The 12,166-nt window shown below is 35.7% G+C and overlaps 1 long non-coding RNA gene across 1 annotated transcript; it reads right to left on the bottom strand.

Annotated features, from left to right (window-relative positions):
- Nucleotides 1-10,915: 10,915 nt before the first annotated feature.
- LOC126626640 (uncharacterized) lies at nucleotides 10,916-11,833 on the bottom strand. Its single transcript, XR_007624755.1, has 3 exons — nucleotides 11,755-11,833; nucleotides 11,458-11,621; nucleotides 10,916-10,978 (listed from the first exon to the last, which is right to left on the bottom strand). It is a non-coding gene; the product is annotated as an uncharacterized LOC126626640 (long non-coding RNA).
- Between the last annotated feature and the right edge of the window lie 333 nt (nucleotides 11,834-12,166).

The following is a 12,166-nucleotide window of genomic DNA, read 5'->3' as shown; positions in this document are numbered from 1 at the left end:
TGACTTTGGACTTATGCCTTAAACGATAATTGAGCTATATGATAAGGCGCTAAAATCAAATTGTTTGAACCTTGGGAATGTGTTTTAATTACTGTTTAATTGGACCTTGTCACGTTTGACGTTAATCTTTCTCTCCCCTTTTAGTATATGTAATTTATAGGAATTTGTACAAATCGGTTTGTAATTCTTATTACTTCTTAATCTCTATTCGTTAGTGGATTCCCTCTAGTGCTAGACTAGAGTTTCTTTAACTATTGGTAAGGAGACATAACTAAAAGAGGGTTTTGACATGAGATTAAAGATTAAAAGGGTCCAATGCCCAAATTAGCAATGAATGATTGTCTTTCATTTCTAATGGCTCAATTAAAATGGTTTTAATTGGATTGATAAGCACGTAATTAAATTGACACAACCTCCCCGAGTTTATATTCAACAATGATGGCTCGTTGTTGCAATAACCTAATAAGTCTATAGTCATCCAAGAGCCTATGATAACTATAAAGTCCAATTTCAAAGGAATGCAAAAACCATAGTAGTAGTAGTTACTTCCAAAATTTGAAAAATTCGTTTTTGATATTGATTTGTTTTTCTCAAAACAAATAGTGGGAGTATCATACGCTACTAGACTATAATGAATACAATTAGTAGTTATATATATATCTCCAATATTTTGAAAAATGTTTTGATATTGATTTGTTTTATGAAAACGAATAGTGGGGATATTATATGCTACTAAATTCATTAACTTTGGACTAGTAGTTATAATAGGACAATTTATTTGATTGTGATTAAATAAATAAAATTGATGAGACCTTAAAATCCCTCAACCAAACAATATTAAGTTGTAAGCGTAAGAGTGCTTAGAACACTTTTTCGTGGCCTTCCACCGTGGTAGGCTCCAAGCGTTTATGACTTGTACACCGCCTTCACCCTATCATGGGGAAGTGACAAAGTGCATGCTTATATTCAGGAGGAGTTTATTTAAAACATTTGATGAGGTTAAGGTAGGCAACGAGTATGGCCAACATCGTATCATCGTGAGGTCATGCTTGAACCCCTAGCTAAACCAGCATGGTGGGAACTAAGAAACATAATGCCAACATCGTATCATCGTGAGGTATTATTTTCTAGAGGCCAAAAAGATGGGTAATCACAAGAGGTTGTTGTGAATGGGTACTTGTACCCTCTCATTATTATTGTTGCTAGCCGACATCGTATCATCGTGAGGTGGGCTTGGTAATAGTGAGCCTCCCATAACCCGCTAGGAGCTTTCTTTGAAATCTCCCGGATTCCATTATGGGGGATATGGAATTTGCCAAAAATGGTGGGTGGTGTCATTCAGTTTAAAGACCCAAATCGTTTGACTTAAACAACAATCAATCTAATTATTTTATTTGTTTATGTATATAGATATGGTTGGAAGCACACTCGCAAAAATACTCGACAAACATTGCCTAGAGGGGCACAATTTCCCATCATGGTATCGTAATGTCAAGATTCTCCTAACATTGGAGAAGATTGTTTACGTACTAGACAAGGCTCCACCTCACATACCTCTTGGCCCTGACGCCACTGAGGATGAACGTGCTAAGTATGACAAGCACGTTGAGGATGATACACAAGCCAAGTGTTATCTGTTGGCTTCCATGAATGAGGAGCTACAGAGACAGCACGAGGGCATGGACAGTGCATCTTCCATAATACTCCATCTTACGGAGTTATATGGTGAAGGGACGCGCAACCGTCGCTTTAGCACTGTCTGTGAACTTGTGAAGACCAAGATGGTCAAGGGGGCTCCAGTGCATCAACATGTACTGAAGATGATAGGATTCATTGAACAATTGGAGAACCTTGGTACTCCACTTGACGGGGAATTAGCCCAGGACTTCATATTGGCTTCTCTTTCTGATTCATTCTCGCAGTTCGTAATGAACTACAACATGAATAAGATGGATAGCACTCTCTCCGAGTTACTAAACATGTTAGTAACCGCCGAGAAGACTATGAAGAAAGAGAACATTGTAGGGACTGCTGCAGTAGCCTACAATAAGCCATCCTCTTCCAAGGCCAAGCCGCAAGGCAAAGGCAAAGGGAAGGAGAAGAAGTCCCCCACTCCTAAGCCGAAAGGAGGAGTGAGGAAAAAGAAGGCAAATGAGCCCAAAGGGACTTGCCACCACTGTGAAAAGGAGGGGCATTGGAGGAGGAATTGCAGGTTATACCTTGCAAGTCTTAAGGACAAGCCACAAGGTATGGTTTATGTTCTTATCTTCAATTCTAAATGTTAGATCTTCTAAATATTTATATTTGATATAAAGTGCTAATCACTTGTATAATTGTATATAGGTGGAGAAGCCAAGTAGAAGAAGAACAAGCAAGAAAATGTGGTGAAGGGTTCGGCCACTATAATTTTTGCTTACTACTTAGGAAGTTTTGTTAGGCATTTAAAGATTGTCTTTAAACTTTCTTATTTTGTTAAGAACTAATTATATGGCTTCATTTGATGGAAGGCCACTGTTAGTGCCTAAATGTATAAAGGCATTTATATTAGTCTCTAAATATATAGAGCTAATACCTTTTGTATTAAACATTATGAATGTTTGAACTATCATATTAATGTAATGTGAAGTATGCCTTTTTAATATACTATTTCCTTAAAGTAGTGTTATGAATTGAAAATTGTCTTGTTGTATCCTAGATGAGATACAAGAGTTATATCACTTAATTGTAATGTGATAAACCAAACTTTAGATTTATCAATTATGGATAGATCTCACATGTAGGACATAAAAGGATACAATGAATCTTTAGATTTGGTTCCATTTGTCTACCTATGAGTTCTATATGAATTGACAAAAGTCTAGAGAATCCTTTCTTGAAGAAAAGGAAGATCACATTACAATGATATAAGTAATAAGAAAAACGTTTCTTATATGGTTATCACTTGAAACACAACGATCAAGATCACTCTTGATTCAATTAGTAGTTTTGAACAATTAATTGGGCATTCTTAAAATTGTTTTAAAAGTCAATGGTGTTAGTGATTAAACCGAGAAAGAAGTGTCTAAATCTATAAAAGGTTTAAAGACTTTAGTCACTTAAATAACAAGACATTAAACTTAGTGAAGATTGAAACAAATAAGCTTGAAATGTTTCAAAGCTACTACACAATGTCTTCTACCAATATAATCCACTTTTATACATTTTGAATGTATGAAATGATTTCTCATTAAAGTCATGAGAAATAGTGGGAGGTGTGAAAATGGATATAAACTTGAATGTGATTGGTTTATAGTTGTCTAAAGAATAATAGTACTTGACTATTATTAAGAGTTTGTAATTTTAATTGTTAAAAGGACTCAAGCTCTTCAAACGTTAAAAATCTATGTTGTGTAACATTTAAAGAACAGTCTTTGAATGTTGGTTTCATCAACCTAGCATAAAATGGTTATATGTTGGGAGTTGTCCATCATTCTCTTTTATGAGAACATGCTAATAACAAAGCATATGGACAAGTTGATGAAACAAAAAGGAATAAGTTTCAAAATGAGTCACAACATATGGTTTAACAACTAGACAATCCAAATTCAACATGTAACGATATTGCTCTATGTAGTTTTGATAGAGAATTATATCAACCACCTAGAAGGAATGGTTGAGTTTCTATATCCTTAGTAGGAGCCATGCTTCCACTAAGGAATTGGATAATTCTTATATGACTACACTAAAGGCGTTAGTATGACTAAAACTTGAAATATGGTGTATGACATCGTATAATTAAATGAATAGACTTGATAAAACAAGTCACATATTCAAAAGGAATTACTTTAGAAGGAATTCTTTTGTATGTGATTCGTTTAAATAACTTGTGTTAGCTAGGGTTGTTGATGGTCTCAAAATTGTTGAGAACATCATCAATAAGCTATTGGATCTCAATGATTCTCAATGGATCCAAGACAAGTTAGTGGGAGCAACACGCATTCAAATCAAGAAAATATAAGTGTTATTTTTGAATGAATGCTAAGTTACAACAAGGCCAGTGGGAGTGATGTCATAATTTGAGCAACAAGATGTGAATAAAGTCTATTTGATAGACTTGATAAAACATAGATGTTACTCGAAAAATGACAAAACATGACACGGTCAATTTTGAAGTAAAGACTTGAAATTAGACTTACTGATATAGCAAGGCTATCTCAATAATGTTATATGGGAATTAAATCTCAAATGTTGAAGATTTAAGAAAGCATTTTCCTATGTGATAGGAAATCACTTTCATAACCCTTATAATGAATGTGTCATAAAATCACAAAAGGGACACATGTATTGACTTGTGAAGTAGATATCCAAAGGTGAAGAAACCACTGAGTTTATCACTTTAAGATATTACTATATCCCAGGATCAGAACCAAAGCAACTGATAGAGTATTATTGCCTTTTAAGAAAGAAACATCAGAGTGGGACTCTGTAAGCGTGCATTCACTTAGGTTGTTAACCAAAGTGAAAAATAAGCCATTTTAACAAATGGAACTTCATGTTGGATGAAGTACTAATCATATGAATGAATTGTTAGTATTGTACTACAATGGTCTCAAGATTGAAGCAAAGTTTGTATAAAGTATACAAACGAAATATATGTAGATATATATGTTTTAGAAACTGCTTCAAAAAGGTGTTTTGAATGAAAGGGGTTCTTTTAGAACCCATGATTGAATCCAAACCATAAGGTCGTTAGTAGAGTACTACGACGTAATGGGGCGATAGCTCAAGCCCTGGAATCAAGGTCTCATCAAAGTTTTCGAACACATTAAAGAGACATCATCAAATGTCTTGGAAACATTTGATAAGTAAATCCCTTTTAAAATAAAAGAGATTAATACATAACCAAGTTGACCTACGAGCATAAACTCTCTCGACAAGATGTATAAGATACACAAGTGATTGACTTTAGTGCAAGTGGGAGATTGTTGGAAATATGCCCTGAAAGTCAATCTTTGGAAGAAATCTTTCAAGACAAATGAATCGATGTATGGATGATTCTTATACATCAAATGGCAAAGATACTAATTAGGACTATCTCAATAAACGAAATATGTCCTGAATAGTGAATCCATGGACAATGGATCGATTGAAGAAGTAATCTAATGATGTTAGACTACAGAGACCTTCTTCACATAACCATTATGTCCAAAAGGTTCCTGGTCGTTGGATTGTCAGAAGGATACTGACAATGCTTAGACTGGTACATACTGTGTCCGCTTCAATTGGAAGGATGGAAAGTCTCAACCCATTCGTGTTGTGACACTAAGACAAGTATGTAGGTGCTCATTAAGGGAATGAGTTCACTGAACACAATCGAATCAGAGTACTTGCATGGAGGTCTACTCACATGTCAAGCAAGTAACTCAAATGGTTGGAATAATGTAAGTAATCCTTTGACCTGAGGCATCGTCGTTGTCTTGTGGTTAAGTACTTAATCTTTGATTATGTCAACGTCACTCTATCAGAATGTCAACGGCATAGTTGGGGTTAAGCCACTTAGTCATGAAGGCAAGTGTATGCGCAACAATGAATCTCTAATCCTCGATAAGAGAGGAGGAATACTCTAAGATATGATTCGGGAATCTTCGGCCGAAGTATCGAGCGTAATAAAGGAAAGCGTTCCTAAACGACTCAATTGGATCATATAAGAAGGAATAATCACATTAGGGGTTTGACATGAAATATCCATACCCTAATGATGTGATTGAGAGTATTGTATTAGAGAAGGATTGAATTACATTGTAATTCCAACTGACTAGGTTCTTTGAATAAACTTCTACATTAGCTTGGGTAGCTATGACATATGGTTAGATGTCACTCATAGCTTGTGAGTTCTTCTAGATGATTAGATGTAGTCGTCAAAGAAGAAAGGTGAATTAAAATGAGGTTTTAATTCACTAAGTGATTGAATTAAATATAAGCAATTGGATTAATGCCAATCACCTCACTGCCTTGCTAATTAGAACCTAAAAGATTGTTCACCACAACACTATTGTAGTGAGTAACTAATGGATGATGGAAACAATTAATTAGATTAATTATGTGTTGTGATTAATTTAGAAAAGTCTAGAAAAATCATAAAAGCGATAAAGATCGTTTTGGGCTTAAAGAAACGTTCGGGTTTAATTAGGCCCATTGGGCCTAAACCCATTGGGCTTTTATTCAAGCATTGGATGACTTGAAATAATAAAAGCCCAAAGCCCAAAAACAACACAAGAGGGCCGGCCATATTATGTGGGTTTTGGAGAGATATTTAGTCAAGTGTTGACTAGGTTTTCTTTTTGTCTATATAAGCAACTTTATAAGATATTGTTCATTAGGGTTTTTGTGAGTTTTGAACAACAAAAGAGGCAAAAGAAAATAGCCATCTTGAACCACAAAGGCCGGCCACCAAAGGGGGTTTTTACTAACATCTCTTACACCCTTTTGGTTATTCCTTCATCCTTCTCACTACACTAGTGGGTGAGGATCTTTAGAGGTTTCCTACTTTGGAAACTTGAAGAGAACCTAGGAGCACTCATTCTATCAAAGTGGAGGAGGCAAGGAGGGAAGCTAGGCTCAAGGATTTCAAGGAGCAAAGGGCTTGGAGGTGGTCCATCCTTGGTCTCAAGTCTAGATCAAGAGGTATAAGACTAACCTTCACTTTGTTCTTGATTCTTTAAATTGTTTTGATGCATTATATATAAACCTATGAACCTTGAAGGGGATTTGCATGACTATAGCTTTGATAATATGTTTTAAATGCTTCCGCTGCTTTCGTATATTAAATTTGATTTGGATATGCATGATAGTCATTATGAAATCCCATGCTAGAATCTCATAATTTTCCCTTCAATCTAATGATGTTAGACTACAGAGACCTTCTTCACATAACCATTATGTCCAAAAGGTTCCTGGTCATTGGATTGTCGGAGGGAAACTGACAATGCTTAGACTGGTAAATACTGTGTCCGCTTCAAATCGAAGAATGGAAAGTCTCATCCCATTTGTGTAGTGACACTAAGACAAGTATGTAGGTGCTCATTAAGGGAATGAGTTCACTGAACACAATCGAACGAGAGTACTTGCATGGAGGTCTACTCACATGTCAAGCAAGTAACTCTAATGGTTGGAATAATGTAAGTAGTCCTTTGACCTGAGGCATCGTCGTTGTCTTGTGGCTAAGTACTTAATCTTTGGTTATGTCAAAGTCACCCCATTCGTGGGTGTCCACGGCATAATTGGGGTTAAGCCACTTAGTCATGACGGCAAGTGAATGCGCAACAAGGAATCTCTAATCCTCGATAAGAGAGGAAGAATACTCTAAGTTATGATTCAGGAACCTTCGGCCGAAGTATCGAGCGTAATAAAGGAAAGCGTTCCTATACGACTCAATAGAATCATATAAGAACGAATAATCACATTAGGGGTTTGACATAATATATCCATACCCTAGTAATGTGATTGAGAGTATTGTTTTAGAGAAGGATCGAATTACATTGTAATTCCAACTGAATAGGTTCTCCGAACAACTTCTACATTAGCTTGGGTAGCTATGACATATGGTTAGATGTCACTCATAGCTTGTGAGTTCTTCTAGATGATTAAATGTAGTCATCAAAGAAGAAAGGTGAATTAAAAGGAAGTTTTAATTCACTAAGTGATTGGATTAAATATAATCAATTGGATTGATGTCAATCACCTCACTGCCTTGCTAATTAGAACCTAAAATGATTGTACACCGATACACTCTTGTAGTGAGTAATTAATGGATGATGGAAATAATTAATTGGATTAATTAAGTGTTGTGATTAATTTAGAAAGTCTAAAGAAATCATAAAAGCGATAAAAGATCGTTTTGGGCTTAAAGAAACGTTCGGGTTTAATTGGGTCCATTGGGCCTAAACCCATTGGGATTTTATTCAAGCATTGGATGACTAGAAATAAATAAAAGCCCAAAGCCCAAACCAACACAAAGGGGCCGGCCATTTAAAGTGGAGAGGGAGAGATGTTAGTCAATTTGTTGACTAGGTTTCTTTTTGTCTATATAAGGAACTTTATAGAGATTTATTCCTTAGGGTTTTTGTGTGTTTTAAAACAACAAAGAGGCAAAAGAAACATCTCTCTAAAAAACACCAAAGGCTGGCCACCTTGAGGGTGATTTAGCTAACAATCTTTCACCCTTTTGGTTATTCCTCCATCTATCTCACTACACTAGTGGGTGTGGATATTTAGAGGTCTTCTCTTTTGGAGACTAAAGGAGAACCTTGGAGCACTCTTACTAACAAAGTGGAGGAGGCAAGGAGGGAGGCTAGGCTCAAGGACTTCAAGGAGCAAAGGACTTGGAGGTGGTCCATCCTTGGTCTAAAATCAAGATCAAGAGGTATAGACCTATACCTTCACTTTGTTCTTAACTTAAATGTTTTAGATGCATTATACATAAACCTATGAACCTTGAAGGGGATTTGCATGACTATAGCTTTGATATTATTTGATAACATGCTTCCGTTGCTTATGTGTATAAATTTTGAATTGTATATGCATGCTAGTCATTTAGAAATCCCATGTGTTAAACTCATAATTTTCCCTTCAGTTTGCAATTAAACAAAGATAATCTAATTTAAACATTGAACTAAAACTAAGGATATAAAGACCTCAGAAATGCTCCAGCACTCCCATGGCCTTGGATGGCAGCCACGGCACAAAGTTCTCTCTCCATCCTTCCTTGCAAAGCTACGGCACAATTGTGTATTTTTCTGATTTTAGGCTCTTATGTGTGTGGTGCTCTGAATGGTGCGAATTTAGGTAGAATAGGATTAGGATAAGATAAGATAAGGTTGGTTAAGATAATGTTTGGATAAGGTTTTGGATAATGTTCCTTCCTTTTAGCTGATTCCTTATCTTCCAAGTCTTGATTTAATTCTTCCAGATTTGTAGCACATTTTTAGCCTCTTTAAACTTCAAAAACGTCCATCCATTATGCTCCATACGCATCCTATCCATTCCAAGCCCAAAACTGTTCTAAAATACTCCAAATTGCCTTTTCTTGCTAACTTTGTCATTTGGACCTGAAAACACACGAAAATAGTTTAAAACACTCTTATAAGTAGAAATTAGCTATGTAAATGCAAGAGAACAAGCTAACTAAGTCGCATAAATATGCTCCTATCAATTACTCTTTAATTTTTAGGGGGCTTTAATGAAAATGATTTCTCTAAACTTTTTATTAATAAAAAACAATTTAATAACTTTATTTAATGGAAAAAAAACCCTAAACTTTAATAAAAATGGCTTAAATTTTAATGAAAATGACAAAAGTTTAATATAATATAAAATAAAAAAGTGACAAAAAAACTCCCGCGTTTTTTAACACTGATTATTTCTTAGATTGACTATTTCTAAAACCGGATACGAGTACTATACTATTTCTTAAACTGAGCACTAACTATTTTGAAAACTAAATACGGGTACTATCACTATTTCTTAAACTAAACACTAGTACTGTCACTATTTCTTAAACTCAACACACATTATTTCTAAAACTGAATATAGGTACTATTTCTGAAACTGAACACGGGTTGGCTTGCGCCTTGCAGGTGCTTTTGGTTCCTTTTTTTCTTCTTTTTCATTCTTTTGTCCTTATCATTAAATAAAGTTATTAAATGGTGTTTTGTTAAAATTCAAAGTTTTGACACCCTTTTTCATTAGTTTTTGACACACCCCGATCGAGATCGAAGCATGTTAGCCATCACGTGAGGGTGACGTAGCCATGTCCACAGTGCGGAAGCAATAAAGATAAGAAATATACGAATAAATAAAAACCAAAAGCTACTACTGAGTACTTATAAACAGGAAGTGCTAGGAGTGAGATACAAGTGTAAATACCCTTAATCAGAGCATAGAAAGTCTAGGTGCAGTCCAGTAGGACAAGTACTAGTTATACAGTACCAGAAAATGTCCTATGATTAATTTATTATGTCAAAACCATCGAAATCCTCGTACGCCACCAACCGCAAGTCTACCTAAAACCTGGAGGGGCGCAAAACAAAAAATGTGAGTGGACAAAAACAAAGCTTTTCAAAGTCATTTCATTTCTCAAAAGTTCTAACCCCTCACCGTAAAACATGAAAATTTTCCCAAAATTAGAATATAAACATATGCATATATATATATATATATATATATATATATATGTAAATATCTCAATTCAAATCATGCTTCACATAATCATATTCATAAGTATGCCATGCCAAAACATAAAATAGAATAAGTAACTCAGTTGAGAATAAATTCATGAAAAATAACATATTAGCCGGAACCCCTGCATAAGTTTGTACGGCTGAATTCATAGCTTATTATTCAATCTAGCCTGAGTCGCTACAATGACCTGTACGACATTATATTGCACACAAGTCGGAACCAATGAAAAGGTCTGTATGACAAGACTGGGTGTAATATAATTATGCTCAATACTACGTTCTTATGATAGCTGGGCAATAAATCGCTAGTCACCTATGAGTCGGAACCACCTATGATGGTCTGTACGACAAGACTGTGTACCTAACTTGGATCCAATGTGAGCATATGGTGCAGGAGGTGACATTATAAATAGGCATGTGACATATCTCTGGCTAAATCACAATCACCCTAGGTGCAGGTTTATGAGCTCAATGTTTCTCAATCACAACTTTAATCACAATCACAATTCATAACTCACCTGCGCTTACCTAAGCGTCCACAACACCACAATTATATAATATGCATCATATACCAATTCATTTACGGAATATAAATTTATATGCATGGTATTTCAAGGCATACTTTCATTTAAACGAATTTTCTGGGAAAATATCAAGTATATAAGTATATACTGAAAACCAAAAGCCCACTCACTAGTATGTCGAAGGGTCATAGCCCCCAAGTCGCCCTTGACTGCGCTCGTCCTTAGGATAAGTCTCCCCTATATGTGAAACAACTATAAAAAGGTTAATTTAAAGCACCTAACCAATACTAGCTAATAACTTCTCATACAATGCTCAAATGGGGTGTTTGAATATACCAACATGATCTACACAAACATCCTCATATTTTTAAAATAATTTTTGGACGTCCTACGCGCCGCCACATGCCGGCAAAGGCACTGCAACACGCGCGGCCACTTGCAGGGACCCTAACGGAATCCCCTAACCCTGTTAGGAATATTCCGTGGAATATTTCATTAAATAGTAACGGAATCTGTTAAACTAACCAATGCCGTTAGGAATATTCCGTCAAAGTTGACAGAATATTCAGTCATCCCCTACCTCAGAACTCCGGCGACCGTCGCCGTCGCCGGAAAACTGGGAATTTTTCAAACCTTCATTTCTCATCCATTTCTCAGTCAAATTTCATGAAACTTAAACCAATTTGAAGCTTGACATGAATAGAATACAACCATACCTTTCAAGAGCTCTAAGATCCATGGAACTCGCCGGAAAATCCCTCGATAATCCGGCTAAACCTGCAACTCATCAAAACTCAACTTTCTGACGTCCAAATCACTTCATTTTTCTTCTCCGAGCTTTGTGAAGATGATTCAAAGCTTCCTATGCCCTTAAAAACTCCTAAAAACCTCACAATAATTAGTGTATGAACAGTACCTAAAACTGGGATTTCGGTTTCTCGGATTTTCGAAGGTTTTAAGTCCAAATAAAGGTATAAATCAACTCCTAGACATGCAAAGAGTTTGAATGTTACCTTTAAAACCTTGATCCATGCCTGAAATGGAATACTTGGAGTTCGTCCGTACAAAGTTGATGGAAACAGGAGAAAATCGAAAGGGAGGAGAGAGAAAGAGAGAGTTGGGGTGTGTGTGTGTGGTCCTAAATTTTTTACTTCTAACAACCACAAAAACATAACAACTTTTAGTCCTAATTAGTTCCAAATAATAGGAACTTAAGGAATTAGTTCACTCCCAACTCAAAACCACACAAACACACAAAACGTCCAAGGGCAAAATAGTCAGTTCACACTGTCGATACTAAATATTTTGGGACGGGCTGTGACAGTTTTCCTTAATTTTTATCCAATCGTGAAGGAGAAAGTATTGAATGATAAGTGGCCACAATTTTCTTGAACCATAAAATCTAAGAGAACGAGAGTATACCAC

The sequence above is a fragment of the Malus sylvestris genome, chromosome 6, assembly GCF_916048215.2.
Source record: "Malus sylvestris chromosome 6, drMalSylv7.2, whole genome shotgun sequence".
Lineage (NCBI taxonomy): Eukaryota > Viridiplantae > Streptophyta > Magnoliopsida > Rosales > Rosaceae > Malus > Malus sylvestris.
Note: the sequence above shows the minus strand (reverse complement) of the source record. Positions and strands in the feature narration are given on the sequence as shown.